At 39.8% G+C, this 27,143-nt stretch overlaps 1 protein-coding gene across 2 annotated transcripts in view; it reads right to left on the reverse strand.

Moving 5' to 3' along the window:
• The window catches only part of LOC107226430 (tyrosine-protein phosphatase Lar), a 472,005-nt gene extending 449,035 nt beyond the window's left edge, over positions 1–22,970 (reverse strand). Inside the window, exon 1 of one of the 2 annotated variants that reach the window (XM_046732656.1) lies at positions 22,762–22,970. The gene's annotated coding sequence lies outside the window, so the exon portion shown is untranslated. Of the gene's footprint in view, positions 1–22,482 lie in introns of both variants that reach the window. The other variant, XM_046732655.1, reaches the window with a different exon arrangement.
• Between the last annotated feature and the right edge of the window lie 4,173 nt (positions 22,971–27,143).

The following is a 27,143-nucleotide window of genomic DNA, read 5'->3' on the forward strand; positions in this document are numbered from 1 at the left end:
TAGGTGGATTCACGCGTCTATTTATGGCTCGGCGCAATGCTGAGGCATGTACAACGACTAGGCGGTGTTAAAAAAACATAATAATAAAAATTGTTGTTACCTCGTAAAATGATGGGCGCCCTTAAGAGAGAAGAAGCGGATGCTTGCGGTGGCGTAAACAGCATCGGTGGAGAGACGGGTATTAATACGGCGGTATAGCACGTTGGTGCAGGGCAGGTACGTAATACGTGTATGTAAAGCTGCATGTATGTTGGGGAAAACTGAGGGAGAGGCGATAGAATAAAGTCGTCAGCTCGGCGCATGGACATGTCGTCCAAACAGCCCCGTAAATCTCTTCAAAGCTCCGGCGAAAACGATTTTTCTCTCCTTTTTCTCTTCTACTTTTTCTCTACTCCTCTCCGTTTATTTTTCCACCCTTTCCCTTCTCTTGCCCCGCTTCATCCCTTGTACCCGCGGTACGCTCAAGACTCGGTCCTTGGTTCAAGACATTAACAGAGTCAATACTTTGCCTGCAATCGTGGCGCAGTTTTCACCCTGCGGGACAACTGTTCTCTTAATCCGGATTGATAAATCGCTTAAAACTCTCAGGGCGCTTAAATTTTTTTTTTTTTCAATTTGTTCATTTTTATTTCGATTAATTTTTACACGCAACTTAGGTCTTCGAATTATTCCAGCAGTGGGCGTACTTACGACTCGAAAGTTTGTCAACACCTTTTTTTCCGTGTTCTCAGGAATGATTTGTACGATTTTTGTGCTTCGCGGAATTTTCCGGAATACGAGATTCTGCACAGGTAAAAGTTTTACAATTCGTTGTTCACGATCCACGTTTCAACTTCAAATACTCATTTTTATGCTACCTTCAACTGTACTAGGGTCTTTATTCGCATTATAATATTTTTTGCTACATACTCTCAACATCTCCGCAGCATGATTCAAATATTTTGAAATCCACCGGTCTGGAAAATAGAGATGTCATTATTTGATATACCGAGAAAACTTGGGAAAGGGGATATCTTAAAATTCATGGATGTTATATACAGAAAGTCGAATTTCTGTGACGTTAAAATTTCGCGTGGTCAATTTTTTTAAACAGTGTACGCGAGTACGATAAAAATTTTATCGCAAAGCTGAAAAAAGTGAGGAACTTAATTAGTCCCATTTCGAGAACACTCTTAGGGATACAAAACTTTGTAAACTATCGGTTCTTGGTACACACACACTTAACGGAAATAATCTATATAAGTATAAAAATTTCCGTCTAGAATCGGCGATTCATCAATAATGTAGAAAATTTATTTCCACCATACCTCAGCGCTGAAATATCATTTGATACTGAATTTCACCTTCCATTTATGATTACGATACGATATTTGAGTTCAGAGGCGAATCATTCCCTAGGCAAACGTTTTGGACGCAGTAAAGGTTGAGAATCGAGATGAAGTAAAATAATTTTTACCGTTAATTGTCTCCACTCGTTTTTATTTGCTAATATCCTCAGACCGCGAAGTAGTTATAAAAAAAAGTTGTGATATCCTTCCAGGATTCCTTCCGAAGAAATTCATTGATCCCTGGGATCCTTCGAGCATGCTGTATTTTGAGCGTTGAATACCTGAAATTTCCATTTCCTAGAATTCACGTGGTATAGAATTTCCCCTAGATGAAGTTAGGCCTACAGGTAAAGACGTCTATCTGTATCCACATGTTGTTTTTATGTTCATATGCATATATCCGCCAGTATCCATCCAGCGAAGCCTACAATAGGAATCGCCCATCGCGCACCGAAGAGTTTGAGCACTACTTGAAATCGACGAGCGCACAGCCGACAGCTGGCTCGAGAGTATGCTCTTCCATTTTTATTCCTCATCCCGGCACTCAGCTGGGTATTTGCAACTGTTGTTAACAGAGCAGAAGAATAAAAAATCAATAGCGTGTTCGAGATCCGTGATGAGGAGTAATGCAAATGTAGCCCAGGAAAGTCAACTATGAATATTCGAGATCATATTTAAATCGCCTGCTGCAGGAGGAGGACATGAGTGCAAAAAAAAACAGTGTCACTATGTACATAATTTTAACCTTCTCGCTTCGTTACGTCGAGTGGAATTTGATCAAGTGACTTAGCAAATGAGACTCGAGACCCACGGTTCAAAGATAAATTCGAAACCAATGTCTCTATCCTGAGCTTAATTTCTTGTCAACCGAACTGACGTTTCCCTCAAGACGATATCTCCAATTTTATTATCTACATGATTCCATTATTCCAGCTCTGGTGAAATCTATCGATAGTTATACGTTTTATATAGTAGCCAGATATTCATTTTATAAACCTAACTATACCGTCCTAGAGAAATATTTTTCCTGTATCGTCACTCCTGATGAAATGTGGATTTATGCGAGTGACCTAGAAAAAATAATTTTTCATATGATTTTCGGTCTATTACTGGACATCACAGAAATATTACGAAAATACATCCATTATACAGAATGCTTCACTACTTTTGACCCGCACAGAATATTCTTAAGTATCAAAATAAGGTTTTATTCGATTCCAAGTGGAAAACCTTGTGTATTGGCTTATATTGCCGAATAAACACGTGGCTGTAATTTATTTCTTAGAATTGAGTAGAGTCAAGAATTAAACAAAAAGGAGAAAGAATAAACGACCCACGAATACAAATTTTTTCGAAGAATTTTTCATCTTCTTTCTAGAAACCAATTCAATTATTGGAAGTACCCTCATGCGTGATGAAAATCTTTTTCAATTGATACTTTCTTCTCTCCATGAAACGGTTTACTTGTTTGAAAGAAAAATTGTTTCTTCTTGTAGTATTTTATTGGTTTTGTAGTAATTTCTACTGAAGTTTTTAGAAATCTTGAAAACTGCGGCTGAGTGCTTTTTTCAATCGACTGTTCATCTAAAAGTTTCAATGTAAATTGTCTGTATTTTCCAGAAATTGTGAAAATTGAACACATTAGCGATTCACGAACTAATAATTCGCTATATTATTCGCATGATATTGTAACAGCAAAATGTTAAATAAGGCTTCTGATTTGAACGGAATATGACAATGTTTTATGTAAATTCAAAATCCCTTTCAAAAGCCGTTTCCGAGACTACCACGCGCTTTTGTGAAAACGGACTGACATACGAAAATCTTTCTAAGATCTATTTTTTGCAGACCATAGACTCGAAAACGTAAAGATTCGTCCAAAGTAAAATAAGTTATAATTCTTGAGTGAGGCCAATACATTTCTAACACTTGACCAGCGATCTTCGAATGCGTACAAACAAATTTACAATTTTAATTTGCATAAATGAAAACAAACCTGTTCGGTAGCATTCTCGCAAGCTGTTTGTTCGTGATGAACATTGCGCCTATTTTCATATTAGAAACGTAACGAATTCAAAATTATAGTGAATATTGGATCGCTCACTGTAAAAAATCTGCGTAATTGGGATTCCTCTGGCAACAAAAATCATATTCACATCGTTATAGACGATAAAAGGTCAAAGGGTTAGGTTCAATGTAAAGTCGAAATTCTTTATGAATAATGTCTTGTATAGATATTACACATCGTATTGCTATGTTTCAAACAATTTGATCCGCAGGCTTGTACCAAAAGTGAGAATCACAATGTTATTCCTCGTTCTAGTATCGATTTCGTATCAGTTATACATGCGCCGCGATGGAGTGTTCGAAATTGAGCATCGAATGCTAATTAATTATCGGTAAGCTATAATCAGATAATGTCTCCAACTCCGGCGTGCCTCTCAAGACGCAGTTAAGAGCACCGATCCGATTAATCTTCTTGAATCAGAAGGGAACTTTGCGAAACGGACTTCTGATCGAAATTTCCGTGAATGAGGGTGATGACTGCTAAAAGTGCCTTTCCTTCTCTCGGCTAGCCATCCCCGTGGCTTCCACCCCCATTGCCCTAGTCCTGATTTTCGTATCACGAGAGCGCATCGGGATTTCATCTCCAGCCTCGAACGTTTCGAAGTACTACGGCCTCTGGGGTGAATAAGCGTTCTCGTCTGAATGCGCCTCCCAAGAAATTACATTCGACCCCCACACAGCCGGAGCCAAGGCGGACGTCGAGTAGAAAATCAAGTAGAAAATTTCCGCTCCGCTTACTTTTTCTCAGGATCCTCTTCGCACTCCTCTTTCCGCGCTTCATCGCCACCGGAATCTTTGCTTTTAGACCCTGGATGAGACGATGTAATTTCCAAAGCGACGCCTGGAACTCGACAGGGACCTTTGCATCCTACGACGAATGTCTTTCGTCGATAAAACACTGACGTCGGTGTGCCATCTGGGAAACATCGACGCGTATCGAGGTCTGTTTTGATTTTATTTATTCTTTAGAAGTTTGATGTAACGACCCAACGAGGTCGCAGGAGGTTAGAAAAAGCTGTGAGAACAGGGTTTTAGTTTGAGGGTTGCCAGACCGGAGACTGCCCCCTGTCAGGTTCTCTCAACCGGGTTGCCGCAGCGTTCCAACGTTGCCACGTTGCGTTTATCGCTACTTTCCACACTGCTATCGGAGAAGTTTGACTTTGAACGACGTCAAGGTATACCAACATAGTTTTGTAGCGGGCAGAGCAGCTTCTTCTACCCACTTCTCTTCAGTCCGCATCGACGAGAGATATAAACTAGACAAACGCACATGTCTCTGGCAAGTGAAACTTTGACAATTGCATCCGAGAGGAAACGTCGCTTTCACTATAGGACTAAACTCCAACTGCTCAGCGAGACGGTACGTTGATAGTTTGGGCAGAATTTCAACTCGTGTGTAGAAGAAAAACGGAGAAGACAAAGCTCCACAGTTTTCATCAAGATATCTTACTTCTGCAGAGTAAACCGGATGGTGAGTTGAGGTCAAGAGTTATTTTCAGAATTCTTATCCAATCAGTGTATCCTTCTGAAACTCTTGCTTGTAAATGATGAAAGAGAACAAACAAGACCCTTCTTTCGATGCTTCAGTTGATTTTGAAAATGAAAATCAGGAAGCGGAAGCTGAGACGATAAAAATAGTCGAGAAACAAGCGTCTGAGAAGCTTAATATTTGGCTGAATCCTTTCACACGAATGTCCAACTTTGAAGTTGGTTATCATAAGGAGCCTAGAAGGGGCAAAGGAAGTTCGGTAGATTACAGGACCTTCGAAGTGGGAGAAACCTTTGAAGCTTACTCTCGTAACTCGGCAGAGGTTCGACACTCCGTCTATAAATTCTTCAATAACACTTTTTACTTTATCGGAGGACATGAAAACTCCGGAACAAGGTAAGACGTCAGAGAGAGCCTTGGAAGCCGAGCAAGAGGGCCGCGGTTATCCACTCTTTCGTAAGCGGAACGGACAGGCTGTTGGTACGCAAGCAGATACGGCAACACTGTCGGCGGTAAAATATCAGCCCTGGTTAAATAACCAGCCATCCAGCAGTCGCTGTTCTCCCGCACGCGGTTCAGCACGCTGAGTTTCGATTACCACGTTACTAGGGTGCGCGAGGCGCTGGATAGGCGCCGACGTCATTAACCGTAGGTCGCTCAACCACCCCTGCATCGAATCATCCTCAACGCCGTTGTCACCTCGCCTGTCGTACAAAGTGTAGGTATCATTGCGCGGAGCGGAGAACGAAATTTATCATTGCTCACAATTATTCACGATATTTCGTGACTGTAATGTGGCTTGGCGATAAGCCAGTGTCGGGATTGTTTTAAGACTTGCTCAATGTCAGATGTCGATTAGTCTGGCCAAGTTATGTCATAGCTTCGAGTTTTGAAGAGGCTGTAACGAAGCAAATATACTCGTCTGAAGTTCAAAAAACAATCAAATACAAGCTTGCTTTAATGCTTTGGAAAATGCATTTTTCTTTGATGTTAAATTCCTTGAAATTGGGTGTGCAAGGGTTCTCGATGTCACTGATTTAAAAAATGGGGTCAGATCGAGGTCGTTTTTAAAATTCAAAACGGCGGATCTGATACGGTGGACTGAAAATGTGAAAGTGATCGGAATGGCTCGAAAATGCACATTCGGGAGCTTTTTGGGTCGCCGATTACGGTTTGGTTCGCCATTTTAAATTTCTCCGTTCTGACGTTGGATTCGTTTTCAGTGACCACGAAAATTCTCGAGTATCAAATTTCAAGCGAATAGGGTCAATTTTTATATTTTTAGTCCACCGTATTGGATCTGTTATTTTGAATTTTGAAATTTTCACCGCGGATTCGTTTTTAGCGATCCTAAAAGCCCAAGATTACCGATTCCCACTTTTCTAGTTCTCACGACCTTCCCGCAATTACATTAATTTTGTAAAAACAGGCATCTGCCACACTTTTTTTATTTGTCGCGCCACTATATTCGCGAAATCATCATAAAAATCTCAAAACGCTAACATTGACATCTTAGAAGTTTAATTATGCAAAATAAAATGACTGCGATTTCTCAAAAATTGAATGTAAATCTTGAGTAACCGATTCAAAGAAGGTGTCTCATATATGATTCGCTGCGCCACAGAGCGTTAAATGTGGATTACATATTACAAAACGATTACGTTCCAGAAGACTTGCTCTCGCTGCTGAACTCTCTTTGACGCGTGACGTGCTGAATCATTCCACAATAAAATGTCTTTCTAAATTATAATTTGAATAACAAATATAACCATTTTGTAATATAAAATGTTTTTACGAAGTATCTTCAAGATCATAATATAAAAGGTGATGTGATACCTTAGAAATTATTATATTCCTTCGGAAACGTAAAAACGTGATAAACATTTTTAACGCACTTGTCGCCATTGAAGAAGATCTTCGATAGAAGAGCGTTGCAAAATTAAGCACAAGTCAGATTACCATCATCGAAACAAATTTCACCGTAAGATATAAAATTGAAAAAGATTATTTGCAAATAAATGATAAACAGCAGAGATACAATATAAATTAATGACAGATGATTTGCAGAGACAAATTAAACTAATTAAACCAAAGAAAGACGGATTTACATATACAATTCGAACTAAAGAAAGACGATTATAACTTTACACATTTTTTTGAATAAATAATTGATATTTCAATCTGTGTGAATGATTGACTCGATGAGTGACAAACACGACGATTCGTAGTGCGTTCTTTGAATCATCATTCGGTGCGAATATTCATTCGATATATGAAGCATTTTTTGAAAAGTTAATTTGCCATCTTCTACCTGTATCCCAAGATCATTGGACAGAAGCTGATACGAGTAAAGTTAACCAATGGCTTGCGTTATCGGAAATAATCTCGACGAACAAATGTTTGATGTCAGAGGACAATTCGCAGGTTAATTTTCCAATATGCTTTGCTTTGAGTTTTTGGCACTAACACACTGTACAAAATTTCCCCGTCAAAACATCTGCATGGTACTGATACCGTGTGTCCAATAACGTGCATTTTTGGTTCACTATAACCAAATTCGTCTATCGAAAATACCACGACACGTATGTATAACCATTGATTTCCGCCCATTCGTTTAAATAAACTTGGTATATGCAAAAACACGTAGATGTGTATAGTATAAAAAATGCGTTCACTTTTGAAATTGTGTATTCTTTGTGACGAAAAATGTCGTCTATATTGTGAACCACAAGCAGCTGAAGATGCTTTAGCGGTTCCCTTCACTGCCAGACTTCTCCCAATGCTAATGGTTGACGAAGTCCAAGGTGAATTGCATTCATTGGACTGATTTGGAGAGCGGCTAGTAACGCTAACCATGCAGGAATATTGGAATGAAACCTGCAGAACGTCACCTGGGAACTGAATATGGCTTTGGAAGGCTGCGCTGCATTCCGAAGCGTTAGAAAGCGCTGTTTCAGCGCCCCGTATAATTTTGGTTGGCGTATGCGGGGTGCCGGTATTCATCTAGGATGACGGATCGGCCCTAATTTCGTGTACCAAAGGTCACGTGCCAGCGGTAAATCTCGCAGTTCACGGACGCGTACTTGTGTGTATGGATAAACAGTGGGTACAAGAGATGGGTTCATGTGTGCCTCGGTACATACGTACGTCCATGCCTATGTCGAACACCCAGTTTAGAGAGCGTGCATTGCGGAATGGCGAGCATACCCAGCGGACAAAATATTCACCGCGGTGAACTTAAATTGAAGGAATCGTTCCGCAGGTCGAAGTGCACCTCTGAATCATTTCAACACGCGAACCTCAACACATGCAACGCATTCCCGAACTTGTTTTTACCCCATAAATTAACCCTATTCGGTTCGCTCAATCGTCGAAGCATATATACGGGTTTACGGTATTTTCCACGCCCAGTAAATACACTCTTTTTTGCCTTTTCTCTCTCACTAACCACAGTGACACTCTGCCAGTGCTCTCCTGTTTCAATGAGATTAATGCCACCCCGGGGATACACACGGACCAACTAATTTAGAAATTTTTAACGAGTTAGCACGCTGTCAATTCTTTCAGGACTTCGTCGGCTATGTTCCTTGGGAAACGCAGATGAAAAAAGGGGCTCATTTTGGAATGAATAACTTGATATGAAATTCGTTTGGTTCAGCCGACTGGTATTATGAAATGTTGAAGAAGAATTTAGGGCGTCAGTGAGAAGTAGAAGCGGAAGATTATTTATCATTGTCCTTACATCGTGCGCCCACATCACAATTCTCGATCATCAAACAGGAGGATGAAGTAACAGCATAGCACAGATTCCTTGAATCGAGGGAACAAAGTTCAATGTCTTTTGTGGCTGCTGGCCAGGATCTTGTTTTTAAGAGTTCCTCTATTGTTATTTGTCTAAGAAAACAACACTAGCAGATAGCAATCAAAACTTGTACGTCCTAACGAAACGGTTCTCTTTTTGCTAACCAGTTCAAGAGAGCCACGAAGTGATACTTTATTTTTATTCATGAAGAAAAACCTTCAAGTTGAACAATCTTTTCAAGCAGAATTTATCTTTTACATTTGACTAAGCGTCTCAGAAGCCACGAGAGATGTTGAAAAATTCTTTTCGTAAGCCTTGAAATGTACAAACAGACCTGAATAGGAATGACGTTGGCCCTATACATTTTTTCTCTCTACAGAATTTCACTTCCGCCAGCTGTCACTTCCGAAACATTTCTTCACTGTACTGGGTAGAGCAATAGGTGTTCGTTTTTGTCAGATGATGAATTTCCGTACAAGGCGGTGCTTCTGGTCCATTTCAGATTTGTGCCAAAAACAATTTGATAAAATTCATCTTACCGTAAATTGGAAAGAAAACTGTACGGCTACAATTGGCAATGTTCAAGATTATTTTTAAAAACTGATATTATAGTTCAGGCTGATTTTTGAATTTTCGTTACTAGGTCGTAACAATTTGGCTCCAGCGTTTGCACGACCATTCGAAAGTGCTAATCTTTTAATCTAGATTTTTGTTCTATAATAAGGGAATGACGTCTTTAGTATAAGCTACTCGTTATTAGATGAACCGTTCTTTAATAAGCGATGCTAGAATTGAGCTGAATGGAAAGCTCTCGAAGAAAAAAGCATGTATCGAAACTCTGCATCGACGTTTGACTCTCTCAGGGGGAAATAACAAAGCCAGAGCAGAAGATGTCACTTAGAATGCGGGTTGAAGAAAATAATAACACACTTTCGAGACTTGCCAAGACATTTATGCCAGCCCTGGAATGGCGGGATGCTGTGCCGCCCTAAGTCCTCTCCATACCGGGTACTTTATCGCTTCCTTCCTGCGTCGGAGTATCAAGAATATGAGGTACACACTCTAAAAAAGTGGGAAATCTCTGCACGTCTCTGAAATAGCGAGTGATTGACACCTTGAATCACTTGTCAAACGACAACTTTACACCCTCTTACCTTCAACCACGTTTGTTCGTCCTCAATTCTTCAGTCCTCTGTACCTATCAGCGTAGCTCTCGCTTTAGTACCGTTCAAAATAAATTTTTTACCTCCTTGGTGAATTTAGCTCCTGAACTTTTCTCAGTTCTCAACCTGCCCCCCTTCGACATGAGTCAAACTTTTGAGGTAATACACGTGGATGAAGTCAACCCTCCTTGGAATCCCTCGACTTGCCAAAGTGACCAATATTTATTGATAGTTCCATTAGAGTTGAAAGTGGTTCCCAGATCATGGTCTGTGAATGTGTCCACAGTCCATGTACGACGAATAACACTGACTCTCTTGTGAGAGTATTTGCGCTAGGCAATCGGTGACAGCTGATTGTGGGATTCGTTCTCGAAGCGAGCTAATCAGACGTGCAAACTTCACGAAGCTACCTTATGAGTCCAAGCGGAAACAGCAACGTGTGGCGTCTATTCTGAGATCTGGCCGTATATGCTCGACGTTGTACGACCACGATAGATGCATTTCTCATTACGCTTCATAAGTTAAAAGTGAAATGAAGTTTCGTGAAGTACACCAAGTGCAGTGCACACGATTCAACTCTTTTACGAAACTGAATACTTTGCCTAGGATTACCACGATGGTTCTTACGTGAGTACCAGAAGCCTGCTAGGAATACTCATTGTTTCGATCACTCGGTACATATAACAGTTGTAACATCAAAAATAGTTTAATTTCCGATAAAGTTACCAAAATTTATGCGATGTAGGTATTTTATGATTATTCGTTGCAAAACATGGCCTCAAATACCATGGCTCACATGATACAGAAATAGTAGAATCATGAAATGATTTTGTCGGTGATGGAAAGCAATTATTTTGAAAGTGATGTGGTATGTTTTCAAACACTTTATTGATAAACGACTACACGTGTGACAAATACAACCATTTTTCAAACAGTCGTCGGGCGCCGAGAAAATGCTGGCATCATTTTTTCCCCCTTTTCATCGCTTTTCATTCAGGCCCAGTACCAACGCTGTTGACATAATTCCGGAAAGTGTATCTATACCTCCAATGAAGCGGTCCAGCTGCGAACTGAATCGCGAAACGATTCAAAATGATTCCAATCCAGTGGATCGAGAGGTAGTTTATGAAAGTGATTGCTTCCCAGTATGCGATTCTATTCAACCTCTCGAAAGCAGAAACGCTTCTTACCGTTCTCGGAACCGGATGACGCGGTACAAATGCATTTCATAATACACAAATAGGTTATTGCGAGATACAAAATGAGAATTGGTATTACGATTTCTTGAGAGATGGGATGGTCGAAATTCAAAAAGATTCTTGCTCACGTTTCAATAAAAGAACTTCGGACGCTTGACAAGGTATTTCTTATTATTCTTTGCTTGTATTCTCCAGGTTTCATTCAGGATACACTTATTTCTTCTCACTGGTTAAGACATATGATTCATGACAATTCGGAAAGGTGAGCCATGAACAGATGTGATATGGCTCAATTTCTCCAATTCCAGTTTTGATTCATTTTACATTGTAGAGAACTTATCAACATTCTCACGACCGAGTGAACCCTGCGTACATGGATTTATTTAATAAAATCCGACTCCCGTCAGGCTTGGTTCAGGGGCAGAAGAAACATATATATAACAATCTTCCGTCCTTTCTATGACATTGTATTTGTGTGCCGGCGCTTATCAATACTTTGACACTCAGCCATATGTAGTAATATGTGAATTGCAAGTTGGACGTTATACTTGTAAATGTTGCTAAAATTGCTTAAAATTTTCAAATTGTACTATTCGAATTCGTAGAATATCTTTAGGTAATACAAAATACCAACAATTTATTCGGGTGACTTGAATTTTATAATTTTTTCCAATATCCTGGTTTGATCAAATTTCAGAGAAACGGTTGTGAAAAAAAAATTCCACAGAGTTGAATACCAAAAGTTTGTCAATTCGAATTCGGAACAATTACAGCGTAACCGTGGCATAGAATTAAGCATCATTATCGTAGACCGGAATGAAAAATAGCTAGTTTTGGGGCATCGCTTAATTGGAGAAATTGAACAAACCTACTTACATAAATTTAATTAAGCGAAGAATGAAATCGCCAATGAGAGGGTAACGATTGTTGAGCAGAGCGGGGTAAGATTTGTCGATTCGCGACTGATTTACTTCGCCTCAATGGTAACGAGGACGCTCCTTCTTCCGAATAAAGGAGTCGAGATAACGATAAGCGAATTGGTTCAGTGAAGTCTAAAGTTGATAAATTTTTGTCGAAAATTTTCTCAGGCTGGACGCATGAAATTTAACTGACGTGAACCGCGTGAAAATGTTTATTATGTTGCATTCTTGAGGTGGTATTGTATGAAAAATAAAGGAAAAGAGGGTGGAAAAAGACGAGACATACACGGGTAAACGAAATAAAAATACTGCAGGCACGCGGAATTTCCACTCACTGCCATGATAGACATGTGCTCGGCAAAGGATATCCGTGAAGTGAAACTTGGAAACACATTTCCATTGTGTCTAAAGCAACATCTGTAAGAACGCCTTGATTTCGATAGAAGGGTCAAAGTATTTTACTTCGTTAAACAGGAGTCTGACTATCTTAACCCTTTCAGCCACGCAATTCAGTTACCTGAAAATGTAAAAAAAAAAATATTAGAAATTTTGAATGGAATGTAAGAAAACATGACAAAGAAAAGAAAAAAAAAAATTTTCCACTGTAGTGGATTCCGTGAGTGAAAGAGGTAAAAACGAGACCAGACGACGCTTGACAAAAGATCTTGGAGGCCATTCAAGTATTACGTCGCGGTTGTGGAGGGTAGAGGCAAGGAGAAGTATCTCAGACAGGTTATCAACTGAAAAAGGGTCTACCAAAAAGCAGGAAAAAGTAGTTCAACGAGTCACCAGAACGGCACTCATAAGGGGAAACAATGTGATTGGCGCCCAGAAATCCGAGTCCAATCGGGTTCAATTTAATTGGTACATTGTGAAACTTTTGCTGCGGCAACGCCATCTTAATTTCTCTCTGCTTTATGGACATTTTCTATACACGGAGATAATCCTTCTTACCTCTATCATCCATGGTCATGGTGTTTTCGGCCCTTTAGACCCCCCACATCGTGATGATTTAATTTAACAATTTAGATATACTTACAATTAATGAATCATGGATTCGAGTAATATCAAAAGTAATGTGTACGAAACATTTATTATGAATTAAAAATCTGCTGAATCGTGGAGACGAGGTGTACATGAGACATAAAGACACGTTCGTTCGTTTTGATAAATAAATAAATAAGCGGCGCGTAATTGTAGAAATAAAAATTGTAAATATAAATCATTCATTCGTCTATCCATTCATTCGCAAGATTAAAACACGCCTTTCACGCATAAAACGTTCACTGTAAGATGTTTTGTTTTTCTTTTTATCCCAATGCGTCTATGACTGTTATTCTTCTACAAACCACCGCTTATGAGTTGTTCTTTTTGTTTTACTTAACTTTGGTTCTGTTTATCGATGTTGAAGTCGGTTTAGCAGTTTTCACTCTCGCAGATGGCTTTTCACTTTTCCTTATTTGTAAAAATCGTCGAAGAATAATGGAAATAAGGACTGCGAGGTATTGAATCAACGTTGTTCCTTCGGCGTTTTCTCGTAGAGTCCTCAGGTTACAGCGAATTTCGTCTCCCACATGATCGTTGTCTTAAACGCCGCGTCCGGCTTTTCACGGTACTATTCGACTCTCACAACGTCGTACATCATCATTTAGTTTACCTCCCTCTCAGCACGATGTGATATGTGATCTACTTCCTCGTCACACATCCAACCCCCTCCCCTCATACAATTAACAATTTGTTAATGATATGACGGATAACGTTAGTTGTCCGATCGAAAAACAAATATATATGCATAAAACAGGGTGGCGTGACATTACAAATACATCCCTCCCCCTCCCCCCTCCCTGTCACAGATCGTCACAGTGAAACTAAACCCCCTCCAGCCCCTGAGTGAAAGAGTTATTCCATCGCTGACACTAATTTTCAATTTCTAATCAGCCGAAGTATTTCCTTTCGTTAAGGTCTGGAGATTTGTTCGATTATGTTGGACGGTAAAATAAAATTTTTTATTTACTATTCGCGTTAATAACGTTCATGATAAAAACTTTCAGCGTTTTTCGCGCCGACCGCAGCCAGCGAAAAACGCTATTGAACAAAGTCTTGCGATTTTCTGTTTATTCAAAACGGTACCGGAGGATAGTGTAACCCATTTTTCGCGATGACGAGAGGCCGACAAATTGCGTTTAATAGAAGCGTAAGCATCGGGATGACCGCGTGGAAATCGGACATGACGCCTACACCGCATTCCGTAACACCTGCTACAATACGGTAAAGGGAGGTAGCCCAGCTGAACGCTGGGTCTACAGATAGCACGCGCAGGTTTCCAATTGAATTTGATCGAATATCTGTAATCTCAATGCGAAATAGCAAATATTAATCCAGGCAGAAACCACTGTCGGTATAAAGCGCTTATAATTTGTTTGTTGAAGAATCGAACACGCGGCATGGCACGAAACGTAAATCGTTATTGTTTGCGTGAATGATCTTTAGTGGTGATTAATGTATGAAAAATTGTATTGAAAATAATGGAAGATTGCAATATTCAGAAACTGTATCCGTTCGTTCAAGTAGACCAAACAACGTCTGGCTGCACTGGGCGATGATTTACCGATTCGGAAAATGTCGAGTTGTAAGTTAGTGAAGAATGTCAGAAAGCCAAATTATGATTTCATTTTCTTATCATTGTTTCAAAAAATACGTATATTATACAAGGTGTCCTAGAAGCTTTTCTATGTACATACAGTGTGTATAACAAGATATAGAAAGTGATAAAAGCGTGTAGAAGATTCTTGAAACAAATCGCAACAGTCAAAAACACCGAACATCCAAGAATCTCATAGAAAGTCGTAAAACATTCTAGATGACGAGAGAAAGCAATGAAGTCAATTATTCCGATAATATTAAACAAATAATGCAAGATCAATAGTTTTATAATAACAAATGAATGTGGTCCAAAAGCAGTGGCAAAAGTTGTTGAAATTTGAGTAATTAACATGAGATTATCTAGAATCATTACTTGCATAAAATATAGAATAGCATCAAAAGTTCCGTAAAAACCAATACTAGCCCAAAAAGGGCATCTAGATGTGTCCTCGGGGTATGAGAGGAAGGTGCTCAGCTATTTATCAATTTAATAACAATTCGATAACAATAAATCAAACTAACAAGATTTTCGCGAAAGCCGGCTTCTGAATGTGAGGTAAGCTTGATTCAGTGAAATAGGAAGCACTGAACTTCACATATTGAGTCGTAATCACTATTGATATAAGCAATTAAAAGAATTGTCACTCTGATCCGGGATAAGACGTCTCATTGCGGTATTATTTAAATAATTACTAATTGTCGATGACAAGTGGAACATTTTACGATTGGATACTGTGAAAAACAGTAGCGAGATATGAACGATCGTTTGCGCGATGATCGGTAATTATCGTGTGATTTAGTTAAAAGGGGCAAACTAAACAATAACCCCAATAACCAAACTCATCGCTGCATCGCTCATTTTCAAATTCTATTAATGAGATCAGTATCATTGAGATTGTACTGACCAGTCGCACCATCTCATGTTGATTCATCACCTCTGACTACAAGGTGGTAACGTTCTATTTGATTCCGATCCGCAATGAAAATCAAACCGGCGATCGGACAAATTTAGTGATACGGCGTTTTGACAGAGGTCAACTCTATCCGAAAAACACGGAACAAACGATTGGCAAGAGCACGGATATCACCCAAAACGTCATGCCACGCGTTACGTGTGCATCGTGCCAAACTCCAAAACGAATGCGATTGCATAACCTGAGTACCATGGTAATGTGGAGTCGTTAAATAGAGCCGATAAGCTGTAACAGGCAATACACTACAGATAACGAAATTCGAAATTCAAACCCAGCGCTATATATTCCAGAATTGTGTAACGTTCATCCACTGGGTGCGAATGAGAAGTAAAGAGGTGAGAGAATTTCTGGTTAATCGGCCAGCAGCCTCTGGTCAACTAACTCGCAAATCGATGAGTCTATGATTCAACACTTGCCGAAGTCTTCTAAATTTCTCGTTCTTTCCATAAATTGAATATTTGATACGAAGAGTGAGCTGAAGCTGCGAGACCTGTCGAGAATAATAAATTGTTAAACAAAAAATTGAGGAACTCTGTCAGGATTCAAAATAATTAATGCGTAACGAAAAGCGAGAGGAGTAAATTGAGCTGTGTGACTTGAAGACAAGAGGACTACAGATAATTGATATCATTTTATATGAAAACTAAGTTTAACCTATTAAGGGGGAATATCAGTGTGACAGGCTGAAAAATGAGGTATTTTTTGGGAATTTTTTTTGAAAAACGGCTCGATCGAATTATTTGGGATTTTGTGTATTTATTATTGAAGCATTGAAGTATACAAGGAAATTTTTTTTTTTATTTTTAGTACATTTCATAAAGCAGAGAAGCGGTCGCAAAATGGCATCTCAAAAAAAAAAAAGCTTTCCGACGGTTGACTACATAAGTGCCACAGCAAGCATCTGAACTCAAAAATTCAAAAAGATTATGAAATTATAATAGTATAGATATCGCAGCATCGCAGGAAATTTGAAAATTTTGATTTGAGAAAAAATGGCGGCCATTTAAAAAAAAAAATCGAATGTTACACAAAAAATTTGCAGTAAATTATGAATAAAAAAAAGTGAACAATTTAAAAAAAAACTCTACGATGCGACGATAGCGATAAGTTTTCTGAAGAGAATCCTTTTTGAATGAAGTCGATTGGACAAAATTTGACAGAGTTATGCTGTCAACTAGGTCAAAAAATATGATTTCGAGAAAAACGCGCTCAAACTTTCGAGAGGATAAAATTGAATGATGTAACTTAAATGTGGTTATAAAACAAGCGTCGACGCTTGGTGCCAATTTCGAATACTTCTAAGCCGAATATTGTTTTTAAAATTTGTAGGCATATTCTTAAAGGTCAAAACTATCTATTTAAGCAAAAAAAAAAAAAAAATCGATTTTTTTTTCACACTGATATTCCCCCTTAAACTTACACTTACGTACATTTTGTAATGTTTCATATTTACACCCTCATTTTATTTACACATCTTTATGGTGGTTCCGTATGTATATAAAGTCGTATGTGCAAATACTAATCTCTGTTGTATACAAGGACGATATGTCGAACCTAGACTGTTTGTGTTTACATTGCGGTGTAATGTGTCCAGAGCGATAGGTAATGACTGATTCTTGTTCAGCGCCTGAGTTCGTCAGTCTTGTCGAATATTTGAGAGAAGGAAGACGTGATAAAACCTTGGTGTTATTTAAATTACACAACGCGCGTGTGCAGGGCTCGGTAATAACTGACCATCTTTCTCGTCGCGCAAAACCTTTGCATTCGCAGTTCGGTACAAAGTTTTTCGTCAAACCCTGAAATCGCTGAGAAGCCATGCTTTCATACCTGTATCAACGATAAACTTAAACGCAAATGAACGCTACTCGTTACACGAGAGCGCCAACCAGTGAGTTTATCATAAGTTAAAGTGGGACCAAATGTCATTTCAACTGCAGCTGTAAGCAAGGAAAAGCTCGATGCTTGCGAGCAGGCAACACGGATGCCTGAAGGGAGACGTCGAAATGGAATAGAAGTGAAAACCGGGACAGCCAATCACCGCCAATAGCACCTGGATGAACGAGAAGATGGTGAGAAATAATATATTATTGTAAATTATTTCCAGTTACATTCTTTTTGTATTCTTTATAACTGCAAGCAGTCAAGACAGATTGCGGGGAAATAACCAGCTTAAAATTAACCCCTGATATAAAGCCTGCAAACCATCGTGTGACAGAGTTTGAATAAACGGAGATAAGCCAGCCAAACTCGTGCAATGAAAAAGCTCACCGACTCCGATTCCTCCGCGAGTTTTCGAGCTGTGCTTTCACCGACACTCGACAAGTGTAAGATCCGCAGTGAAAAGTAGAATTCCGAGGATACTATTTTTTTTTTTTTGCAATTTCGAACAAATTAGCACAGATGCTCCGAATCGTCTTTGCAATTTCATTTGTAGTTTTCCGTTTTTCCGTCGTTCAACTTGCTTGTCACTCACCTGTTTGTTGTAAATCAGTGTTTTTTTTTTTTTGTTTTTGTTTTTGGTCCCTACATTCTTCATTTTCACCTCTCTTCTCGTCTCTGCATACATAAAACTCAACGTCTTTCCGTCTGTCTGTCTGTCTGTATGTTCGAGTGTATCTTCAGATCTGCTGAACCAATTTTGATGATTTTTGTTCCGGTGTATAGCTACATCGTCTGGCCAGATTTTGGGGTATTTTTCGTTACATCCGGATCAATAGGTTTAGAGATGTAACGATATTTGTAAACAAAGTCGGAATGCATCCATCATTCCTTTCCTCAAACGGAAATGTCAAATCTCATAACTGGACCGATAAATTCGTTTAAAATCAATTAACAATACAAGTGACTGAATCGCCTTGTGTGAGACGCGATCAAACAGATCGCAACGATCTGAATTCACTTGGATCCGAGCACTCTCCACGGAGGACTAATATTGGAGTAAAATTCTCTCAAGTAGATTGGAAAAACTAGAGTCTTCGATTAATTATAGTCAATGCTAAAATCAGCCAATAAAATATTGTACGATCCAACTGACGCCCAACTATCAAGGTACGGCATAGTTCGCGAGAAATATAGAGTAGCGGGATAAAGTCCATTCAATATTCGATAATATAAAAATTACGCAGTTGGTTAGAGTATAAAATAACGTGGCACTAAAGTTATTTTTATTTTGAGCTATAAATCAGTTGAACGACACTGTGATTCAGCCACAAATAGGTGTTTATTCACAGAAAACGTCCTATCACTGTTATTTGCAATAATCTTCGAATTACTCGGTAACTGTCACTGTTGAATCTGGAAGCCTCAGTGACGTTTTAGAGAGAGAGAGAGAGAGGTGTTCGTGATAGACGTCGTTGCATCGAACGTCAATGTAACAAGGATTTAGTAGATCGTTATTGTAATTATTATGTTCAGCGAGTCTCGCGTTGCTAAATAACGAATTACATTTCATAACACTATATACGATAAAAATACTCAATTATTGTCGAAAGTTAGTAAGTGTATGGTTTCTTTACAAGAATAATGGTGCGATTAAGGCATTGATCGAGAATGCAAAAAGAATCTTAATTGCAATTTAATGGAGTATCGAAACAAAAAAACCGTGTTAAAAAGTCAAGTATTTCTGAATATAATTTGATCGGGTATTTAAAATATACAGAAACTCATACTTTTTCTCAATTTTTAACTGTCAATTGTTCACATCAATTTAAACTGAAAACCATTCCAGCCTCGTGGAAAATTTTGACGCCTGTTTGGAACTCACTCCAATGATTTGAAATTGAGATTTTTAATGCGTCGCGTCGCCAAGTAATTGTTCATTGAAATCGGAAAGATCGAACTTCGTTATTTTTCAGCGATTTCGCAATACGCACTAAAATAATTATTTCAGAATTTTCCGGAAGTCGTAAGTCATCGTTTTCAACGAAAGGCGCACAAAAATCGATTTTTCTGCAAAACTGCGATCTTGAAAAATTTGAATTACGATTTACAGACAATTTTGAAGAAATTATTTTCAACCAATTCAGAAAGAATCACGATATTTTCCTCTTAATAATTTTTCTTCCAAATGTACAGTTTTCGAGTTATGAAAGATGAGATCTAAAATACCTACTCCTAAAGGGCACGTGGAAAAAATCTACTAACATTAGAAAATGTATATTTGACAGTGTAGAAATAGAAAATAAATCTGCGACCCATTCGGTGGGGCTCAGGGTCAAACCTTGTTCACGTTTACTTGGACTACCACACGGACAGTAATCTTGGACAATCGGTGTTGTAATTATTTTGAACTAGTTTACGGCCATCCCGTATAAAGTCGAAAACGAAAAAGGTTACCAATACAATTACAACTACATAAATTCTACACTTTTACGGCTAGAAATATTTAAAAATAATGGAGAACCAAACAGAAATTGCGTAAGCTCACGATGGGGAATTCTTAGAGGGGAGTCGAGTGATGCTGTTTATCTTGGAAAATACTTGAGGGTGGCTGTTATTCCCGTGTAAAACAATTTGCGAAAGACAAAGAAAAAAGTGGCGGGGAAATCGAATAAATAAAATTCCTCAGTCAAGTTCGGTATTTCGTAAGCGTTTCATTCTCAGGCTGACACCGTGTCGTCTTTTGTGCGAAGGTAAACCCTCGCAAAATTACCTTCAAGTCAACTCGGCCGCGCGGTTTTCATCCTCTCTCGCAATTGGTGCTCGCAAGTTTTATAGTTGATGTGAATTTTATTTCGCGCTGCTTAACATACAGCCATAAGAGCACCCCTCACCGCGCAGCGCTGCACGTAGTAATCATTTGTCGTAAACTCGCTCGCCGCAGAGAAACTATTTCGAAGCTAGGCGGGCACCTTCGTATATCTCAAGCTGTTCCGGCCTTCCGGACAACGACACCGACACACGCGCCCAACCCCCGTGTCCTCGACAGATATTTCACGAAATTATACCAACGGAACCGGCTTAATAAGTTGAGGAAAAGAGCCATTAAGTATACTTAAACGAACTCTCACACTAAAGCTATGCGGCCTCGCCGCTTCTGCGGCTCTTCTACCTCAAAGCCATAAAATTCAGTAGAACTTCTCGCATACAATGTATGTTTGTGTGTGTGCATCAAGCACTGGATGTAAGTCTAACACAAGTGCATCCGTACCCCTCTGACCTGCAGCCCCGTCATGCCGCAGCTCTGCATAAAAGTGTAACGATTTGTCTTGCCTCGTGCGAATTCGCGGATAAGCATGTACATGGAGGATTCCAAGCCAACTCGCCGATCCGCCGCTGAAACACGCCATCTCAGATTTCTTCTTCCTATTTGTAAGCCGCGGGTTATCCGAGAAGCATCCGGAAGTGTTTCAGATTTCTTCGATATCTGGTTGTTGATGATTGATTTGATGCTTTGAAACGCTGCCGTTCTTCTCAATCTTTTACCACCAACAAGGGTCTAACAGTTGGGTTGGAAGATATTCTGAACAATGAAGTTCAGTGATTAGATAAAACAACTTGAGGCAAAACACAGTCTTGGGTATTTTATAAAATGCTTATTGAAACATCGTTGAGATAAGTACAGTGTACCGTTTTCATGTATCGTCAAATTTAACGATGTATCTCGAATCCGAATTACAAAAGCTCGTATCACCGACTCATTGATCATTGAAGGTCTTGAAAAAATGTGTCAAACGAAATTTCAACGGAATGAAATTACATTACAAAGATCGATGAACGATCTTCATGAGATCGAGAGTATTTGAAAATTCAAACGTTTGCCACTTTGAAATGGGATCAAGGAAAGGTCTGACCAACTTGAACCGAACCAACAAAGGTCTGAAACATCGTCCACATTCAGACAATCCACTGCATAAATTTCATACAAAGTGCTCCTGTTTACAAACAGATGTGCCTCTAAATCAATAATCAACCGTTAGGCAAGTCTGAAAGCTTGCGCAAGCTGTCTTTTTGATATGTTTCGCAACGTGCTAATTGGAAGCAGGAACCGAACATGGTGGAGGTGCAGGACGAGTTGAGTTGGCGCGGAATCCATCATACACATCGTGCACGAGTTAAATATGAAGTAGGATTTCTGCCCCATAAGTATACGTAAACGGTGGTGCACACGTAGATATATATGGTGATACACCATCATACCGCACGAACGGATCCTCGCAGTACGTGTAGGCTTTTCCACGAGTTCGATAATATCACGGTAAGCGAGTACTTTATCGTATCTTTTCAACTTTTTCCCATCTTCTTACCTTTCATTTTTTCCCTCTTTCTCTTCTTTTGTTCTCGCACTTAATTTCAGGTATAGGTATACACAACGGCCCGCAGTGACTCGAGATGAATTGTACAAGTTCCCTTCGAAGTTAATGAACTTGAGCACCGCAATTAGCCCATATTAAAACTCAAATCAGACTATAAAAACGCTAAGTGTACTCTTGGTTCATTGTTCTCACGGTCGATTTGTTACCTTCGGACCGTAGCTCTCCGAGCACTCAATCTTACCGATCGCGAAAAATTTGGAGCGCAAGATTAGATGGTAGAGTTTAATTGGATTGAAATTTTTGATTCGAGAAGGGTCTCACGCTTGTTTGATGTGTGAGAAAGTAAACTTCACGAAGTCACGTTATACTTCGAGAAAGTTGCAGAATCGTAGCTAAGCTCACTTCTGAAAGGATCAACTGTACTACACAAACGATCAGCGAGTGGCCAAGTCGGACCGCGTAAGGCGATTAGGCAACCTCCTGCATATTCAGGCAGTAGTTTTGAAGTAACGCGAAAGTCCAGCGAGCCGTGACACGTGGGATCGATAAGCCCAACCGTTAAGAATTCTCAAAAGTACAACGCAACAACGACTTGGAAGCGAAGAAAAAAAAAAAGAAAGAATTATCGTAAATCGCCACTCACCAATGCCGGCGGTTGGGTGGAATCCTTTAAAAAATCAGCACATGTTTCCGAAGCTCAATACCTCGACGAGCGTAAGTAATCACTTTTCACAAATACGTGTAATATCCTAGACGGTGCGTCAGCGCGTTGACTATACAATCAGCACAACAACCAACAATCACAAATTCAACTAACTAACTGATTACACAAAAACGCACTTGTAGACAGATATGAGAAAAATTCTTTTTCCTTCGTTTCTTGGGCACCTGAAAAACCCTCTTATTCTCTACGATTCCTAACCTCAGCGGGTGCCCTGAATCAAACAGGCTCGATCCCCTCTCGAACAGCTTTCGCACAGCGTGAGCCGATAATCGTCGAACGGGGTCGTATCAAGGTCGGGAAAACAACCCTCGAATAATGCTGACGTTGGCGATTCCAACGAGATCGGTACGAGCAATCGAAGAAACGCACGTTGACTTTATCTCCTCGCGAACGCGCAGCACCCCTTCCAAAAGTCAGGGTCTGACTGAGCCAAAATCAACCCTCTAACGGCTACGGCTTCCGCGCAGACGCCTTCGTCGCACCCTCCACCCCCCCTCACGGCTCCCCGTCAAGTTCTCTTCACTGCATGTTATATTCCTGATGTGGGTAACGGGTGAGGGGCGGAGGGGGAGGTTAGAGGGTGGCGCTGGAGCAGGGGGGGAGGGGGGAGGTTAAGGGCTGAAGGGTCGTCGCGCACTCTTTCCCCCTCATCGTCATCCCCCCCCCCCCCCCCTCGCGGCATACGACATGTCTGAAGAGCGTAGATGACTGGACGTGTGACCATGCTCGGTTTACAACCCTTGAGCGTCTACGGATACCCGTGGAAGGATATGCATGAGGATGGGGTCAGACGTTTGTACATTTTACAATACGCCGCCAATCTTTGCCGGGCATGTATATGTATAAGGTAGAGCTTCGGAGTTTCGCAAGGATAGTCAAGTTCAGAGTATACCTGGTCAAAGGTGTATGTATACCCTAAATCCAACTATTCGTGATCGTAAAACCAACCTTGACAGCTGTAACGACTGACTCAGTTTAAGGTGTTTACGATACGTTTTGATACGACGTTGAAGAATTTGTGAGAATTTTACATAGTACTACGCGGGGAATCTAGATAGTTGTTATTTCGTTGGAAATGGAGGATTTTTGTTTGTTTGTTTCTTTTTTTTTTTTCTTCTTTATATAGAAACATTGTACAGCGAATATTTGAAAATCGTTTTTCGAAGCGAGAAAAAAATAATAAAAATTGTCACAGTTGGTGAAGTAATAGTTTTTCAGTCATCGAGCAGACTCTTTGCTGCGCGATAAGTTGGAAATTTCGATCGATTATGCGAACCATTCTTTTTAATTTTTTTTCTTTTATTACTTTTAATATGAAATATCCAACGCAACTTGTCTCGCTACGGGACAATCCGTACAGATATTTTGCTCTTTCGAGTTTTTACAAATGACTCTTGAATCGAATACTTCTTCCAAACACGGATGCTTTCAACTCAGCAAGAAAAGTGTTAATTATGCATAGGTGAAAAACGAGAAGTTTCGGCTATGTTGATATAACCATTTCGCAAGTCTGACCGAGTTTTTTTTTATGGCGTAAGGTACAATAATACTTTATATTTCCATAAAAAAAAAAAAAACTTTGGAGACACGGCTCCAACTCCTGTGAGAGAATCTTGCAACTGTTAATATATCAACCAGCTTGTCTCTTTCCATCTCATCTTTATTCATGATTGATTATCAGGACGAATGTACAATGGTTTCCTAGGAAAAGTAATTTCCAGACTGCTTCGAGGGGGAGGGAACTTTGTTGAACATACGTAGTAAAAACATAATTTTGTTGCTAAGAATGCTGAATTAAGAAATCTTGCCACGAGAATGTAGTATACGATATCATAATGTTCATATTTAATAGAAAATTATATTTTCTGATTACATGGTTAGAAAAAAGTGACTCGGAAGGTCCACTAATATTTTTGGGTTGATTTAACCTCTTTTTAATACATTACTCAACGAAATAAAAAACACAAATTGCAACAAATTTACAAATTAAAGGTTGATATGATAATTTGTGTGTTATAGTTACAACAACTTCTGTCGTATTTACCAACAGAAATATAAACTGGATCTGTTGGGACATTATATTTGGTTAAATTTTGCTAACAGTGATATGTGTTTGTACGAAATTGATTTTTCTTTTTCTAGATGATTGGTATTTTTGAAATGCTGGTAAAAATTTTAAATGATGTAGATTCGGCTTTTAGCTGTTAGCTTCGAACTTTAAGCTTCATCCCTTTCCTGCACGGTGGCACATATGTATGTACCACCTATATTCCATGGCTCTGATTTCAGATTCGTGACCAACATCCCCGAAAACCCCCCGGAACACCCCTTACACATAAAAAATATGACTTACAAAAATGAGTGCGACAAAACGTTAAACCTTACCTGAGGATGATTTTCCACTCGTAGTTATTATTAAGATACGCGCGAGTCAAACGTGGTGTGAGATGTATTGCTATTCAAACTAATAAGAAGAGCGAAATTACGGTCATCTCTGTGATGAAAATTTGCGGCATTCGATGATTTACGCATTTACGTAGATTCGAAACCGTTCAGCAAAGGCGTCATGATTCATGCCTTGGATAACGTCAGAAAGAATAATTGTTCGAGCAGTGAAAATTTGAAAATTATGACCGAGCATTAGCGTACCGTGTAAACATAATTGATTATACTTCGGCTGGCTATTAAAGTCTGAATTATCAGCGAGCAAGTGTCTAGCGTCTAATTATGGCTTTCCATTCCTTCGGAGCAATTCGCGGAATGTCGTGAATTTTGGTCGGTTCGAAGAATCGATGTGTTCACAATTAGTAAGTGATCATCTCTGTTTTTCTCGTTGAACAAGCACCGTCCTTAGATATTAATTCGCACGTAATTATCAAACTGCGTGGGTACGCACGAACGACTTTGGTGAATTTATGTCGATATTATTATATACCTACCCTGGGAATTATGATCCTTCCGCCAAAAAGATTAAAATATAAACGGAGCTGAGGGGAAATCGTAACTACGCGCATAAATTTTTTGGGGTTATCCCTTACCCCTATTATTTTGTACCCATAATTTTAAGCCCGATATCGGTATACGAGAAGTAGGTTTATTCACATATTAATTTGTGAATTTCCAGCTCCCCAAGGATTCTCACAATTGAGAGGGTCACGTTAAACTGCAAAGCACAGATATTAGTAGGGCTTAAAGACAGTAGCAGAGATTGAAGTCTTTCAAGAGTCACGATTTTGTTCGCACAAATTGAAGATCATACAGCCTGGTGGAAAAGTTGCACATCCCTAAGTCATTGATAAATGAAAAATCGAAGTATCGTTCTCGTTTTGAATATGAATTTTGGAAAAATCAGAAACTCTCGAGATACATCGAAATCTAGAAATTGCACGATGAACTTACGGTTCAACGCGTATGTATCAGCACTATCTGGCGCGACGTCATAATCAAATATGGCGGGCACAGCGACGACGGCGCAGAGGGTCGGGGTCCAAGGAGGGATGAAGTGGGTACCCACCAGCCTAAGCCGAGTGACCTAATCGCTGTTTAACGAGCCGTGAAGCGGGAAATATTGGGACATGCGTGCAAGCTGGAAGGCGGATATTCAGCGGCCGCAGAGCTTTCGGAAAATCAATTTTGTTTGCGTAACGTTCTCGGCCTATTAGGGCCGGAAGCTTGTAGGTACATGCAAAGACGAAGAAAAATGAGAGGAAAGAAATACAGAAGCTCGTATAACGGAGCTTTGCGTGAAAGCTACGGGGTGCCGTTTCACACACTTGCACACTCGTCGTCCCGTCTCTCTGTGCCTTGCGCATAAATACTTCCATTGTACGGAATAAAGCAACTTCCGTACTTGCGTGAAGAGCCTTCGACCCAGTGACCCGGTAATTGTCGGGATTTCGTGTTTTCTCGTTTTTTCTTTTTTTCTTCATTTCCCTTTTTTCATTTCTTTCATTAAATTCTCGACTTCTCTCGCGTGTCCATCGAGGTAGGAATTTTTCAATTATACCAGCATGGTGGACAGAGATCCATTCGTAATCAAAGCTCGCCCGTCGGCTGCCAGTGTCCTTCGAATCCAACGGAGGATCCGATTCCGCGTCCCGCAACGCGGGAAGTTTACGCATTTTTATCGGGGACGGGTAAGCAATTTTTGAAAATGGGACCACTCGCCCCCTGGGCTAAACGCGGGCATTGCGCTCTAGGTCGTAACTCGAGCTTTATCGTATCCGTTTAATAAAAGTATTCCGTCGAAGATTGCCCAGCGCCCGCTGGCGGGACGCCGGAGAAACGACGCGAGAACCGTCAGGTGGGCCGCATTGGTATAATGCATACACGTATAGATATACACTCGCATATTTTCTGAGTATTTATTGTATTTTGCATACAGAGTGCGAAGTGGAAGCCCGGCGAGGATCAAAAGTCTGGTTCTTGTAGATATTTTAGTGTTGTACGGGCGGGCGCCGTTTTGAAAGCGTGTTAGGCTTTTCACGTTATTGTGTATTATATGGTGCATGTATGCTTGCGATGAAAGGTGTTGTCTCCCGAATTTTTATCCACCACTTTATTTTGTTACGGTTATTTAT

This window comes from Neodiprion lecontei, chromosome 2 (assembly GCF_021901455.1).
Source record: "Neodiprion lecontei isolate iyNeoLeco1 chromosome 2, iyNeoLeco1.1, whole genome shotgun sequence".
Classification (NCBI taxonomy): Eukaryota; Metazoa; Arthropoda; class Insecta; order Hymenoptera; family Diprionidae; genus Neodiprion; species Neodiprion lecontei.